This window comes from Ambystoma mexicanum, chromosome 10, assembly GCF_040938575.1.
Source record: "Ambystoma mexicanum isolate Mex_15411 chromosome 10, UKY_AmexF1_1, whole genome shotgun sequence".
In the NCBI taxonomy this organism is placed as follows: domain Eukaryota; kingdom Metazoa; phylum Chordata; class Amphibia; order Caudata; family Ambystomatidae; genus Ambystoma; species Ambystoma mexicanum.
In genome coordinates this window covers 1070651364-1070668226 of record NC_090932.1, presented here as the reverse complement: position 1 = coordinate 1070668226, position 16863 = coordinate 1070651364, and the positions used below count along the sequence as shown (strand labels likewise).

The 16863-nt window shown below is 44.8% G+C and overlaps 1 long non-coding RNA gene across 1 annotated transcript in view; it reads left to right on the top strand.

Annotated features, from left to right (window-relative positions):
- Positions 1 to 16278, top strand: part of LOC138491974 (uncharacterized) — a 38667-nt gene extending 22389 nt beyond the window's left edge. Inside the window, exon 2 of the long non-coding RNA XR_011276116.1 lies at positions 11099 to 16278. This is a non-coding gene — a long non-coding RNA (uncharacterized lncRNA). The remainder of the gene's footprint in view (positions 1 to 11098) is intronic.
- Positions 16279 to 16863: the final 585 nt, after the last annotated feature.

Sequence of the window (16863 nt, the reverse complement as noted above, 5' to 3'; positions counted from 1 at the left end):
TTATGTATACAAATGTAATTTGCAGTCATTTGTTTGTGTATGTGGTTGGTCATTTCAACTGTTTTCACTGTAGATGTGGCGTGTTTGTATGTGCTCTATTAGGAAATGCTAAATGCAGTGTCAGTTTCTCACATTGTTCACCACTGCAGCTGCAACATGCTTCAATCAGTGACAGCTCCTTACGCCATCTACCAGTGCCAGCATCTCACATTGTCCACCAAAAGTCCCCCTCTCAGTTGGGAGTTTATGGCCATTACTCTATTATGCCAAAGATCATTGGAGGTCTAATGTAACCATTGGCATCAGAAAGGTCTTTACCAGAAACACACTAACTTAACCCCATTATTCCAAAATTTCCTGGGGGATTGCCCTCTCTTCTGCCCCACCCCCTTCCTTCCCTCCGCCTCTTTTTACCAGTCTCCCAACTTTCCGTCCGCTATTATTACGCACCCAACCTTTTCAGCAAAATGACTCCTCTGTCTGCAGCGCAGGTAGGGCATCATACCAAGCTAATATAGCTAGATCAGTAAACTGCTAGAGGTGATAAAGGCAGGGAACTGCAAAGCCCCTTTCAAGACCAAGTCATACCTGACCTGAGGGATCTGACTCCACAATGGGACACTCAAAGTGTAGCGCTGCTTTTTCTCTCCACAGTCAACCTCCATTTCCCCATCTTTTGTGTCTATAGGGGACAAGTAGAAACTATACAATAAAGCAAGACCATTGCCTGCTGAAGTTCTTTGTCACGAGAGTCCTAGGGGTTCTGTTAATATGGATCCCTGTGAGAGGGTGACATAAACAGAAGCCAGCAGCAGAGAATGGTCGGGGGACGGAGAGGGTGGAGTAGGGGAGTACTGCTCACAAGCAAGAGCCCTGTGAATGCTTGGAGAGACCGAACTGTCATTAAATATTGCACTGCACACCCCACTGGGAATAGCAGGTGGAGTTCTCTGGTAGCAGACATGACTCCGCAAACTGAGTAAGGATCTCATAGCAGTCCACTGTGGAGCCAGTAGCAAGGCAGGACGTCTGCCTGAAATTAAGATGGCCGCCAGGCCTTTAAACGGCTCAAGGGCAATGGCAGGAGGGGCAGAAGGCCTAATTACAGTGATTAACCAACATAACAGTAGCACAGAAGATATTCCTGAAACTGTGTTAGGATTACAGAACTGACAGGAGAACAGAATCTCCATTATAGAGAGAACCTTAGCAGCTTATAGTTTGAGCCATCGTGCCACCTTGTGTATAGGGTAATCTCAAGGAGGAATAGCTTAATTTGCAATAGATAAACTTCGAGACCTCATAGGTGTTCATCCCAAAGCCAGCCTGACAAAGCTAGTAAAGTATTTAATAAGTACTTAAGTCTGACATGTTTTCTTGACTCTGCTACAGGTGGTAACCAATGCAGCATAAATGACTACTTACATTACATAAAAGAGGGCAAACTGAAGGAAGGGAACAGGCAAAGATGTAAATATCACATTTCACAGAATACACATTAGTCAAAGCCACATGCTCAAAAAAGTAGTTTCTTGACAGTGATGAATTATGCCTGGTGGGTGCAAAGCACTGGCTTAAGATGAAGGCAGCTGAATTAATGAGATGAGGAATGGAGTTTAGGGGTGGGTAGAGCAGCCAATCCCAGGATTCCTAAATCTTAAAGAGCTTTGAGCCTTCTCTGGTACCGTGACCATGACGAGGCGGTGTGGGGGGGGGGTTGGATGTGAGCATGGGAATGGGACAACAACTATGTCAAGAGGTTGCATGGCGAGGTTGGTAGACTGACAAATACATATGATATCAAATACAACAGGGGGTGGTGATGGGGATTCGACCATCCGCATGGGGAGTGTGCGCTCGCCTGTTTTTTTTGGATGATATTTTAGGTAATATAAGGATGGGAGAACTACCTCCGAGTATGTGTGGGGCTAATCTGCACACATTTTCGAATGCTCGCCACACAGCAAACGCATCGTCAAGTGTACTCTGGGGGACACAGTATACAGGCGCAGTCTTCCCTGTCACATTTATTTGACAGGTGACAGCGAGGGGTGCACAAAAAACATCCAGAGGAGAACAGCAACACCTTCCTCCTCCCATGGCCAGCCTAATTAAATATCAAAGGTTCCATGGATCCGCCCTGTTCTATTGTCTATGCTCTCTGTGGTGGCGGCGCATACTGATGAAAGTTAATTGAAGCTGGCCTGGGAATAGGCCTGTCACAGGACTTAACAATGGGCAGGAAAACTAACACCTCTTTGATATGCAATGTGTCACCTTGAAGCTACCTCCCACCCCTCTGTACGAAGGGCAGCGAATGTCATGTATGGAACAACTGTTTACAGTAGGCAAACTCCCTGTCAGAGGCACGAATTATGTGATTTGAGGGAGATCGATTTCTGTTCTCACCACAAACTTCAAGAGAGACCTGCGCTTTGATCAAGAGCCACATAGGGCTCAGTTAACCCGAGAGACTCTTTGATCTACACCAGACCGGAAGATGGGTGAGACTTATGAGTACATGTTGTCACCTCTTACCTTTCCTGTTGCAAAGCACTCTGGTCCTGTGCTCACACTTAACAGAAGATTGTTGATAGGGCCCCTGGATTGGTTCTTTAAGGTAGGCAGAGCCTGCACCAATGTCTGGTGCCCATTTGCCTTTAAAAGAGGGCTGAGCCCCTCACTTAGCTAGCAGATCATCCGATGACTTTGAAGGGAGTAAGAAGAAGCACTCATTTGGAACCTGGCTGAAGTTACAGTCTACCTTACAGCTTCTGTCAGTGAAGGAAGGCCAGGATTTCCAAGAGGGAAGCAAGATCGCTCCCCTAAACATCTCCCAGGGAACAGAGGGAGACACCAGTCTCAGAGGACCCATCCAACAGCTCCAGAACCGGTACCCAGGCAGCACACAGCTAGCCCCTAGTCCAGCTCCACAGACTACTGAGTCACCTACTCCTGCGGGAGAGGGGCTAGTAGCCACTGAGGACTGTACTTTGGTAGCAGGGGACTCAGTGACTTCAGAGTTGCCCGATGCAGCGCAATAACCTGAGGTGGAGGACCAGGTGGGAGCAGATCTGAAGGGCCTGCCCAAGTTGGATGAGTTCGCATTGGCTGATGGCTCAGGTCAGACTGACTTCTTCACAGTCCAGAAAGAGTGTCCCACTCTGGCGGGTCTGTAGAAGCAGATGGTGGAGCAGGCTAAGGGCGAAACATTTGGAGATCAGATCCATCAGAAACTAATAAGAAAAACTTAAGCAATTTAGCCTCCCAGTACAAAAAAGAAATCATCCTTGCAAAACAAACTTCCTACAACCTTCAAATCTCTCAAGCAAAATCTAACACAAAAGAGCTCTTCGAAATTCTGAAAGAAGTAGAAACCCCTGTCCAGCCTGACTCCTGCATCAAGGACAAAAACTGGTGCACAGACATACAAAATGCTCTAGCCAATAAAATTACTTCTCTGCAAACTAAGATTAGTAACAAAAAAATAATCCCTACTCTCCATCACTAAATTGAGTAACACCAGTTCCACTCTGCTACAACCCTCCCGGATGTCACCTCCTGTGCCTACGCCCCTCTTTAACTTCAGTAAAGTTTCTACTAAAGAGGTGGAAAAAGTTATTCTTGCACTCAAACCTTTGAATTGCCATGGGGACCTATGCCTCGCACAATTGATAAAAGATGCAGCTTGCAAACGCTCACCATTTATCACTAAATTAATAAACGCATCCTTTACACCCGGCACCATACCTAACAATCTGAAACAATCTTGGGTACTCCCACTCCTCAAAAAACCCAATCTAGATCCTTCTATCCCCACCAACTACCGTCCCATCACTACAGTACCGTTTCTTCTCAAAATCCTTGATAAAATAGCATACCAACAAATTCAACACTACCTCGATCTTAACCACCTTCTAGGAGTCCGACAGTCTGGCTTCAGACCCCAGCACGGGACTGAGACTGCACTTATAGATCTTAAGGCACAGATTGATGAGCTGAGAGATGAGGGCAAGACAGCACTACTACTACTTCTCGATCTCTCAGCTGCATTTGATCTGGTCAATCACAAGATCCTCTGCACACACTTGCAATCGGCAGCTCACTTCTCCCAAGAGGCAACGGAATGGATTCAGTCCTTCCTCAACAACCACACTATGCAAGTTTTTTCTTCATCAGCAGCCGCCAACCCTATGCCCATTACGTGTGGTGTGCCACAAGGCTCTTGTGTCTCCCCTATCCTGTACAACATTTTCACAAAGCCCCTTTTCAATGATCTAGATGGCCTGGGTATCACCTACACTAACTATGCCGATGATACCCAGATCTTCATCCCGTTGATGGGGGATTATGACAAGGATTTGGCCTTCATAAATAGAGCATACCTCATCATCCAGGCATGGATGGCCTCTCATGGTCTATGCGTGAATGATGACAAAACAGAGCACCTCATCCTAGGCACCGCACCTAACCTCAATAAACTAGACCAAAACTACTCTTCTTTTGTTATCGACAATAATATCATCACTGTAGCCAAGGAGGTTAAAACCCTTGGCTTCTAATTAGACTCAACGCTCACTTTCAAAAAACAAGTCAATGCCATGGCTTCCGCAACATCTTATACATGTAAACTTATTAGAGCAGCCAAACCGTTCCTCTCACCAAATAACTGCATCACTTTAGCTAGACCATTGATCCTATCCAAGTTGGATTATTGCAACGCTCTCTACGTAGGCAGCAACAAATATATCACAAATAAAATTCAAACTTTACAAAACAATGCCTTAAGAGCAGCCCTAAGCCTCCCGAAGAAAGTACATATCTCAGAGACTAGAAGATCGTTCAATTGGCTTTCTACAAAAGACAACATTTTCCTTAAATCTGTCTCTCTGACTCATAAATGCCTACACCAAGCGGCCCCTCAATACTTGATAATGAGATTCACCAGACCGACCTCCTGCCGCCCCACTAGAAAGGCCAACTCAAACCTACTCCTAGTACCAAGATTCAAAGGCACTATGTCTGGAGGGAATAGCTTTCCTGTCAAAGCAGCACAATTTTGGAACTCCTTACCACCATCCCTTAGGGAAGACCTTCCCTACCCTCAGTTCAGATCCAACACTATCCATTGGCTCAAAGAACACGACATCTAATGCTTTTCCATTGCCGCGCATACTGTAAATTGTATATAAATTGTATATCCTCTCACCATCTATGCTTAGATATATTTACAACTTGTAAACTATGTATATGTACCTGTAATTATATTTTGATGCATCAGTCCTAATGTTTTTGATGTTTCTAACACTGTAACCCAGTTGGACTCATCTACTGCGTGTTCTGTAACTTAAGCTATACAATCCTCTTGCCGCTTTTGCGCCCTGCTACCCACGGGTTAGGTGCGCTTTACAAATAAAATAAACAACCAAACAAACAAACAACCTCTCGAAGCAAAGGTACAGGCTGTGAAGGATTGGGACATCCCCATCACACCAACGGAGGCGAGAGCCTTTCTAGGTCTCACCGGGTACTATTGGTCGTTCATCAGAGGGTATGGTACCATCGCCATGCCTGTGAATGATGTAACTTTCAAGAGGATGCCGAAGAAGGTAACTTGGACCACTGCCTGTCAAACCTCCTTTCAGGATTTAAAGGATGGATTGTGCAGGGCCCCAGTTCTGAAAGTGGCAGACAATGCCGGGAGTTCATTATCCAGACAGACGCCTGTGATTTTGGGATTGGAGCAGTGTTAGCGCAGCTGAACTTTGAAGGGGTAGAGCAACCTGTCGCCTACATTGGCAGGCAGTTGCCAAAAAGGGAAAGGAACTGGGCTGTATTAGAAAAAGAGGCGTATGTGGTCGTGTGGGCTGTAAAGAAGCTGAAACCCTACATCTTTGGGCCTCACTTCATGATCCAGACAGAACACCGGCCTCTGTGATGGTTGATGGCCATGCAAGGGGAGAACCCTAAGCTTTTGCGTTGGGCCATATCCCTACAGGCATTAGATATGGACATCCAGCACAAGCCAGGCTCCCAGCATGGAAATGCAGATGGCCTCAGCCAGTACTTTTACCTTGATAACAAACCAGACCCTCAGTAGGGTGGTGGTTCACATGTTGAGGCTGGGGGGCATGTGAGGGATTTGACCATCCGCACAGGGAGTGTGCGCTCGCCTGGGTTTTTCTTGATGATTTTTTTGGAAATGGAATGATGGGAGATCAACCTCCGAAAATGTGTGGGGCTAATCCGCACACATTTTCTAATGCTTGCTACACAACCAACACATAGTCCAGTGTACTCTGGGGGACACAGCCTACAGGTGCAGTCCTGCCTGTCACATTTATTTTAAAGGTGACAACGAGGGGTGCACAAAAACATCTAGAGAAGAAGGGCAACACCTTCCCCCTCCCATGGCCAGCCTAATTAAATATCAAAGATTCCATGCATCCGCCCTGTTCTATTGTCTAAGTTCTGTGTGTTGGAGGCACATACTGATGAGTTAATTGAAGAAGGCCTGCATATAGGCCTTGTCACAGAACTTAACAATGGGCAGGAAAACTAACACCTCTTTGATATGCAATGTGTCCCCTTGAAGCTAGCTCCCATTCCTATGTACGAAGGGCAGTGAATGTCATGTCTGGGACAACTGTTTACAGTAGGCATACTCTTTGTCAAAGGGACGAGGTATGCGATTGTAGGGACATAGAAGTCTGTTCTCACCACAAACATCAAGGGAGACCTGCACTCTGATCAAGAGCCACATAGGGCTCAGTTAACCAGAGAGACACTTTGATCTACAACAGACAGGAAGATGTGTGAGACTTAGGAGTATATGTTGTCACCTCTTACCTTTCCTGTTGCAAAGGACTCTGGTGCTGACCTCACGCATAACAGAAGATTGTTGTTGGGGACCCCAGATTGGTTCCTTAAGATAGGCTTAGCCTGCACAAATAACTGGGCCCATTTGACTTTCAAAGAGGGCTGAGCCGCTCATCCGACGACTTTGAAAGAAGTAAGAAGGACTCATTTGGACCTTGGCTGAAGGTACAGTCTACCTTACAGCTTCCGCCAGTGAAGAAAGGGCAGGTTTTTCAAGAGGAAGCAAGATCCCGCCCCTAAACATCTCCCAGGGAACAGAGGGAGACACCAGACTCAGAGGACCCATCCAGCAGCTCCAGAACCGGTACCCAGACAGTGCATAATGTGCCCTGCTAGGTTCTGCCAGCAAGCTTCCTAGGTGGGAAGTGACAGAGAGTTTCCGAACAATGGACAAGGCTGTTGTCTGCAAGCACTCTCCTTCAGCCCTGCAAAAAGCTAGGAGGAGTGCCATACAAGCATCAACCAGCGTCCATCTTTTAAGGACATTTTTTCAAGGCAGTCGAGCCCTCGAACCTCGACCGGCTGCACCACTGACTGTTGTCACACTGCAGTCACTCAAGCCATCCGAGATGCCCCAACCAGCGGTCCAGATCAGCCAACCAGCACAGAGACACCGATTCTTGATCCTGAGCTGCCGTGCAGGCCAGCCTGCAGCAGTCCGTCCAGCCTCGCTTGGCAAACTGCCTGCCGCCTGATACCTGCATCTGTCTCCCGTCTTGAAATCTTTCACAGAAGCTACAAAGCGTCCTGGAACCGACTTGAAGCTGTCGACCATCAAGATCGTCTCAAGCACCAGGTACATTGTAGTTCTGTCCCCCTGGTCCTTCTATGAAGGCCCCTCATGACATTTACGTCCCCTTGCTCTGTTGGTGCTGAAACCAAATAACCTTGAACAGTTAAGACTGATTACTTTACCGACCATCCACCTGCCATTTTCCGGAGTGTATCCCTTTCCTTTGTGAAATTGTCTGTCCTCTGTGTTCCTTTACAGCATGGGTTGTATTTTGAAGTGTGCTAGAACTGTCTGTTGTAATAATAATAAAGTAGATATTTGTACGCAACCTTGACTGGACAGTCCCTTTTATCATTTTATAATAATTGCATTTTCGCTGTGTTGCAACTAACCAATGATCCACGACATTGCGTAGATAAGCCTTCCGTTCCATCCATGTTACCAAAATTGGACAAGGAGGTTTATTATTTACTTGTGTTCCAATCTGTTCGGATCCCTTCTGGTGTACGAGAGGTGTGGGGTTGATTGATGGTTTAGAAACGGATATTCATCCCTGGACCACTGGTGCCCTGGAAGTTGATACTTCACAGGTGGGGTCCTCCCTGGATTGTTTTGAATTTGGATCTCCTCGGCCAAAAAGATTTCAGTTTGGATGCAAGTGCGGTTTTCCATCTGCAAATCCTAGATCTGCAGAAGTGGTAGCCACATATATTTTCATTCCTGGTCAACACTGATATGAAGTGTTACATTGTTGTTCAACCTGTGAACACTAAATTTGCAATAGTTAAAGGGGAAAGGAAGTCGATGATGCAATAGCCCTAAGGGTTCCTAAGATCTAACTTTCCAATGAGGCACACGTATGTGTACTCTCAGAGCCTCTTTGTTTCTGCAATTGAAGATGCTGTTACAGATGCTGAAAATGACGTCAAAGAGGCCCTGGACTTGTGTTTATGTGAACACTCAATGTGCACACCTAAACTCATGGAAATGGGGCAAACAATAATTGTAACAAAAAAAAAGATTCAAGAAATACGCTATTAGTTTAGGTTATCAAGGTTCTGCCAGGGCTTTTAAGAATAACACATATATGATTAATGTTTGCTTTTTCACGAGTAAACGCAAGTGCCTCTAAGTACAGCAAGCGCTTCACGCAGTGCCCACCAAACCTCACAAGCCAGAAAGCAACACTTAACAGGGTGTTGACACAATATTGTATTGCTTACCACCTGAGCAGGTGTCCAAGTGAAGCGATTAGCTGTAAAGAGCCTTTCAAGTATAATTAAGATTATGGGCCTCATTACACGGTAGGCGGTAAACCATGGCGCTATTAGCGCCATGGTTCATGCCGGTAATTTACCGGTACCGCCTTGGAGGAAAGGGGAATTACCGCCCTATTCCAAGGTTGGGAAGGCGGTAATTCCTCCTTCCTCCATTGCCCTTCCCCATTCACATTTTTGCCCCATAGGGCATAATGGGAATGGGGAAGGCGCTAATCATGGTACCGCAAATTGCGATACCGTAATTAGCACCCCGGTCCCTTTGCAGGTTTGTTTTTTAACGCCTGCACAAAGCAGGCGTTAAATTCCCCAACCCGCAAAGGGACCTCGTAGTAAGGCGGTAAGGGTTTACCGTTACCGGTAAACCCTTACCGTCTACCGTGTAATGAGGCCCTATATATGGTATATACGGGACTGATGGACTACACCCAGATAGGCCTGCAGCACCAACTTACGGCTTTGGAACCGTACACTAAGTCAAATGGGTTAAAAATTAATATTGCTAAAACAAACCTTTTTTTTTTTACTCCAACCGGTTAGGGAAAAAAATACATAGTCCAGTTATAAATGGTTTTTAGAAAATACGGCTCTAGAGAATGTTTCTAATTTGATATACTTGGGTTTTTACTTACCTGGAGGTTCTAATGGGAAAGAGGTGTTTGAGTATAAGAAGTCAAAGATTACTGCCCTTGCTGCTCATTTTTCCTTCCTCCCTGTGATTGAATTCTAGAGAAAAAGGTGGTCCCTGTTAGTCTTTGTGGGGCTGAGACACTACTACAGAAAGCAAATGTGGATTGGGCCTGCTTAGAAGGTATTTTTTGGAAGAAACTATTTGACGCACCGAAGGGTGTTCCCAGTCCTGTAATAAGATTTGAATTGGGGTTACGCTCTCTTAATAGTAGTGTTGCATGGAAAAACTTGGTTGGGAAAATTGTTCTGCCGAGGACCATTCCACCTGGTGACAGCTTAGGCAGCTCAATGATAGCAAGTCTAACAAACCTTTTAATGATTGGCTAGCCAGATGTGAGGCTAGCATGCTGCAATACGACCCATCTTTGGAAAGGGTGGTAGAAACCCAGTCAAGTGCGAAAAGGAAGCTTTTGGAACTGGACTGAATGTTTACAATCCTAGAGGTTCGTAAATACAGGCTATACACTAGCATCCTGCTGGATGTAAGACTGGCTGGGAATCTCCCGCATTACCTTTACAAGTTCCAAAGTGCCTCTTGGCGTACTAGGTTTCTATGGCTGTGCCTTAATCTGTATCCAACCAATGCGATAGTTGGGGCCAGAGCAAACGTAAAAAGAGAACTAAGAATATGTTGATACTGCAATGGTTGTTCTAAAATTGAGACAATCTATCATTTGTTGGTTGAATGCTTGCTATGCTTTACATAATAGACGGCTAACCCATTTTGGTCACCTTGTTTAGCCTCCTGGTGCATTATCCGGTACTAGCGTATGGCTTAATAGTCTTCTTGCCAGGTCCAATGTGTGGCGTCTCACAGCTTTGAGTTTTTTGGATGAATTATTTCTGAGATAAATTGTCTTTTTACTTTAAAAAAAATGTGTGTGTAAATTGTATGTTTTAATAAGAAATAAGGACTGTAAAATGAACATTCTGATTTTATAGATTTTAAAAGATGCTAAATTGTGTTATTTATTTGTTATGTAAATTATTATCATGTTTTCTAATAGAAATGTTCATGTGTGTTCTCCCTCGCTTTTGGTGAAAATGTAAATGAATTCATCACAATAATTTTAAAAAAAGTATAAAGAAGAGGAATGATTTGAAACCTTTAAAAGAACAGCTCCAGAACTGTAGAAGTGGTTGTAAAATCTAGTAGAATTATAAACTGTAAAAACGCAGTTTCTTCTCACCTCATCTTCTGACTGTACAACAAAAACTAAAATTGCCAGTATTTAAGAGTAACATTTAAGAACCACAATCATGAAACTGACGAGCTAGGCCTAGAGCAGAAAATACGTCACCTGGTTAAACCACGGACATAAATGACACCAGCTAGGCCATCAACCCTTTCACTACTAATGTCTACCAGCTATCCGTTCGTTCACTCACTCATTCACCCAGCCTTCTAAACATCTATCCTCTAGCTCTCTTATCTCTGCTTACCTCTTTCCATCTTTTCATCTGCTTCTCCTGCTATGCTGCACTCTCCTTACCTTCTGATGTTTCTTCCTTTTTGCAGGTATTTCGGGATGGGCCGTGACCTCTTAACCAGTTTCTGGATCCCTCCATTGCTGCTTCTCCTCTCAGCCTTCAGTGACGTTGCTTACACCGGGCGAAGTGGCGGCTTTGGAGGTATACGTGGAGGTGGTGGATGGGGGCGGAGTGGCTCCTTTTCTCGAGCAGGATCCCCCCCAATGAGGAGCAGTGGCTACCACCAGCCAGGTGGCTCCAACCAAGGTATGAAGATGGCGGGAGCTGCTGCCATCGGTGCTCTTGCGGGAGCAGGTATTGGCTATGGCATGGGTTCAGTTGGAAGACCCCATGGCGTTGGTTATGGGATGGACTCCTACGGAAGACCCTACGACTCTGGCTACGGCATGGACTCGGTTGGAAGACCCTACCGGTACAGAAATAGTGGACATGTCCATGGTGGCAGTGATCAGGTTTATCACGCCAACCGAGCGTCTAACGACACTTATGACTTTGCACTGGATGACCCCTACAGTGCCGCCCCTGGACGCAGTTCAGAACTTCAACACATTACGTTCTTCTGTGTTTGTGTATCTGGATTTGGAAGACTGGTCCTAGTCTGAGAAACCGCTGCCAAGCGCAATCTTGCCCCTGTCAAGGGCGCTATGGACGACCAATTTATCATGTGCATAGTGAAAGTTTAGACCAGTGGCTGTAGTATATTTTGGAAGGTATCCAAGAGGAAAACTGTTTTCAAGCCTTGGTGTTCCAGAGCTAGGTGGCAATGCCTGAATATGAAACACATGCTCGATTTGTTAAAGGGTGAGGATGCCCCCAGTGCCCACGCCACACCGGAATGACCCTGTCATATGCATCTGACTACTAGGTCTGTATGTACAGCATTCAGGGGTGGACGGGGAACCAGAAGAGGTCCTGGAAATAATGTTCATAGTGGCCCAAATTACACATTTCCAGCAAGCCCAACCCTTTTCTTGTGAGGAAATTAGGAAATAAGATAGGATACAGCACACAAAAGGGACCCAGGGTGCAGAGGCCTACTTGGACATCTGCAGAGTTGCCTATAGGTCAGTCCACCCCTGACTGCTTTTCTGGGGATGGGGATACGCTTGTGGATTTTTGGGGACGTCCATTTGTCGCCATAGATTTAAGGGCACTCTTTAGGCTCTTGCTGTCAGTGGATGTTCTGTGAAAGATAATATGATGGGGATTTGATAGAACTGTGAACTAGTCGGAGGTTATAAAATGTTCCCTACAACGGATGGTATTTTTTTTTGGTGTGGCGTTTTGGCGTTTAATACAACTCTTGTGCATTTAAAACAATGAGCTAAATTGAGGTAAGAACCAAAAAACTTTGCAAAAAATAGATATCGGGTGAAAGAGATGTTTGGCGTTGTAACGCTCCTATGGGAAAATATAGTCCAATAAAATAGATCTTAGAAAAACGTAAATCAACTGCTCATTTTTACACCCGCCTCTAAAAGCCAATAATCCATACCTACCCCCTGAATTCCACTGTCACGTGCTCAACTCTCACTTATCACAGACCATCATAAGCACTAAACATGTCTTTTTACATTTAGATGGGAGGGCAGCCACAATTCCACCCACACTGATATGTGTCCTTTCATTTCATTCTATCATTTAGGCATCCCATATTATTATTTTAATTGCGTTTAACATTTTGCAAAGTTTTCTTTTACTGCTATATTTCTGTCGCTGATATTTTCACTGGATAGCACAGTTCATTTGATTAAAAAAAATCTTCCTTTTACAGTGCCACTCCCCTTGCCAGGCTCTCACGTTCAATGGGAAGGGAAGTACTGGCACCTATGAAGTAACCATGGACACTCCCGGGTGTAGGGTTTCTCTGGGGTGCTTCCCTTTGGCACGTCTACAGTAAAGAAGTGTTGTTGTGTTTGCAGTGTTTTGCCCGGCGGGCACATGCCACCTTTGTGCCGCATTTGTGATCCTGTGTGCCATTTACAAATACAAAAGAGAAGTGGAAAGAAGCATAGCAAAAGTGGGGGTGCCAGCACGGCCACTTGGCACCAGTTAACCCCAACCTGCGGCAACTGTTTCCTCTGACCTCTATGCTTGTACCCGAGCACCCCCCACAGATCCACTGTGATCTCTTGATCTCTTCATACACTCGAGTGTGCCTCTGGCTGGCTGGCTGTGCACCGACTTCCCAGCACTATGCACAGAGCTCCTTTCACCTTCGAGGACCTCTCTATACCAGACCCAAACCCTCAAGAAACATACACTCGTGTAACAGTTTAACTTTCAGTGCCTCCGCTCCGTGTGTTCACTATTTCAGCCACACTAAAATCCCTTACATGGCACATGTCTGCTTCTAGCCACAACAAACATGTTATGTGATCCAGGTTACAATAATATGGAAGGGAAACGCTGTGACATGAAGTCCTTTAATTGTGGGTACAGCTTCCACATATACAAAAGCAATCATGGTACAATCAGATACAGGGGGTAAACAAGCGCAGAAGATACATCAACAACTTGAATTAAACTATAGGAGTGCCATACGTTAAGAGAGTACAGCAGCACTCAGTGGTAGAAACGTCTGGTAGAGTTCACTGCCCAACCAGATTATAACAATGCCTTATGCACTGGGCATAAAGGGCTCCCTTCTTATATATCATCAAAACATGCCTCTAAGATCCAGCAGTGCACCCAGATACATAGAGGGGTCAAACAAGCCCGGGTAGATGGATCAGTTTGACTTTTTCTGTTGCGTGATCATAGCAAAGCCATCAGCGCCTTCTACGCTCTGCGTTTTTTTCGAAACAACGCCAATACAATAAACAACAGACGTAACCCAATGGAAGAAACAGGACATTTCTGTTACAGAGACATACAGTGAAAAAGGTGAGGTTAGCAGCGCGTGGAAACTTGCAGATGGAACGCGTTTTCAGCTGAAGGTAAATGAGGAGGTAAATGAGGAGGCAAGTGCAGGTCCTGCATTATATGGAAGGGTAGATGGGTGGGCAATTCTTAAAGTGAGGGAAGCAGCCTGGAAAGTCATGTGAGCTGGTAGGGGATCTAGTGTAAATTATGCATGATCAGGGCCATATGGTGAAACGTCCTGACTCGCACAGTCCACGGAGGAGCCAGGGCGGACTTATCACGACGGAGGAAACATAATCGCGCCCGGAAGCAACCATGATTTCAATCATCAGCCTAAACTAAGATGTGCAGAGGGAATCCTGACGACAACTTGCAGCACCGATGATGTTCTTCACGAGAAAGCACAAAGAAAGGCAAGGGTGCAAAACAAACTCTAAGGTTTTAGCAAAAGGCACTAGAAATTGGTCGGTCCCACCAACTGCTCGATAGCTCCTTCAACATGAAATAGGGAGGAGGCAAGCAACTCTAGCTTGGCGTTGTTCAGCTTGAGAAAATGCTGAAAATAATGTTCCTGAATGACTCATTAATACCTGAACCGTACCAGAAATGTAAGGCAATGAGCAACCATCAAGGCTTCAATCTTCAGCATGCTATGCATCAGGGATTCTAGATCTCCGACAGGCAACATCCACACCCACAGCAGAGCACAGTTTGTGTACTATTGTGCACTGCAACACCCAAGCTGGTGAGCAGATCACCGGAGGCTTTGTGTGTAAAACGAATAACATGCAGTACATGATAGGCCACTGAGAGATTGCCCAAATGGCACTGGCAACTGGCCACGACTCATCCACCTGTTTCCCAAATGACCATCTAATGAAAGGATGCTGTGATGCTTTATGTCAAGACTTTGCCCCCAAAATGTAGCTGTCTCTTCTTGCAATTACGTTTAGACTTCTTCTATCCACTCAACATGACACATCTTCCAACGTTGGCCAAAGGTGCACACGTGATGCCGCCCAGTCACACGAAACACTGGTTAACATTTTATTTTTGCTGCCCACTCTATCGTAACATGTGAGCCAAGTGGCTCAAATCAGTCCTTTCAAGGGAATAGGGCGAAGGAGGACTTCAAGATAACCCCTTACTCTCCTACTGCGTCCTCCCTGCTGGTTGTAATCCAAGTTATGGGCTAAACATGGGAGGTGGGGCAAAGACATTTCACCCAAAGAGGTCAAGGGAGGAAGCACAGCGGTCACTGATAAGGTCTCTTGAGGTACAACCTAGGGATAGTGAGGAGGGAGGGATACATGGCAGTATGCTTTTCATCCTTTTTTACTTTTCTTTCTTGTAATCCTTACTCTGAGAGTGGTAGGTGGTGCTGACTGTCTATGGGAATAGGACATAGCCCTAATCTATTGAGGGTTGGTTCTCATACACGAACATTTAGGTTCTGGTTTTAATGACAATTGCTCTCTGGTGTGTTTACTGAGGTTACTTTTATTTCCACCTTATCTTTATTTAGGAAGTGCAAAATTGGTCAGGAAAATTCAATTTTTGCAATCATCGCCAAGCTCTTGGATAGCCAGCTAGATCAATCTTTGCAACAATGGAAGGAGGAATGTTTGGAGCTAATGAGTGTAGCAGACATAGCATTAGATATGCTGCTAAGAACTCCAGATAAAGCAAAGAACATTTCTGGTGGTCTGATTGGCGGAGTACTAGGGACCAATGTACTAAATATAAAGTATTGAAAAATGTTGCCCAAGAGGAGATGTCGCTGAATAATATGCCGCTTTTATCTGCGAAAGTTCCCATGTGCTAGATATCGGTCTTGGTTCCTAAGATTTCGGCTTGATTTACGGCCAACAAAGGACGTACCAAGCTCGAGACTTACATGCCCATTGATATAGATACATTGTCAGTTTTGTAACCTTCAAGGTAATGTGGAAACACTTAAACATTTGGTGATTAGCTGCCAACATTATTCGGAAAAACGATCATTTGTTTTCACAGTTATTTTAAGGATTTTAGACTGTTATCAGAGGAGAAAGTTTGGAGTTTAGGTTTAGTAGTCAGCACATATCATTGATTTTAGCAACAGTGACATTTTTACTGTTAATAGGTATTTTAAGGCCAGAAGATACATTGAATGAATAAGATGTTCGTGTATTGATTATTTATTAAATTAATTGTAAGGGATTTTATATTGTGTGCAATAATGTATCTTTCCCTTTTCTCTTCTGTATTCTGATCTTGTGTATTCTTATCTTATCATTTATTGAAAGGTTGAAATGATTCAGCCAAAACAATATAATAAATAATTCCACTTGTAGAATACAATCATTGCAAAATTGTACTGCTTTTTAAAAATCATATTTGTTTTCAAAGTTGATGATAACGGATAAGGCACAGAAGCACTTCTGGGCAGATAACTATGTGACCCTCCGTCCTCTGTTGGGGTAATTTGTGTATGTGTAATTTGTAACTGTATTTTAGTTAGCAATGTTATTCTTGTGTCTATGTATTTGCTTTATGGATCTCCGTCAAACGCTGCTGAGAAGATAATCAAAACCTACAAGTAGAGCCCACACCACCACCACCACCACCTTTGTCAGATAGACTGAGCACATTGTGAAGGACCTGCAGGGCTGCCATCTAACTAAGAGCATCAGGGACAGAGCCCAATACCAAGATCTTCTTGTTCTCCAGATAATTGCTTTTTTGATATGATTTATAATGTGCCTGTACACAAATGTTTCTAGGCATGACAGGACAAGGAGGGGGAGACAAAGGGAAGACAAAACAACGATCTTACTAGGCCTTGTGTCATTCAGATTGTGCAAGTACGGGGAAGAGGGAGGGGAGAAATGCAGGTAACTCAATAAGTGCAGGCAGCGGGTGGCTCATAAGTGCAGAGAGAAGGGA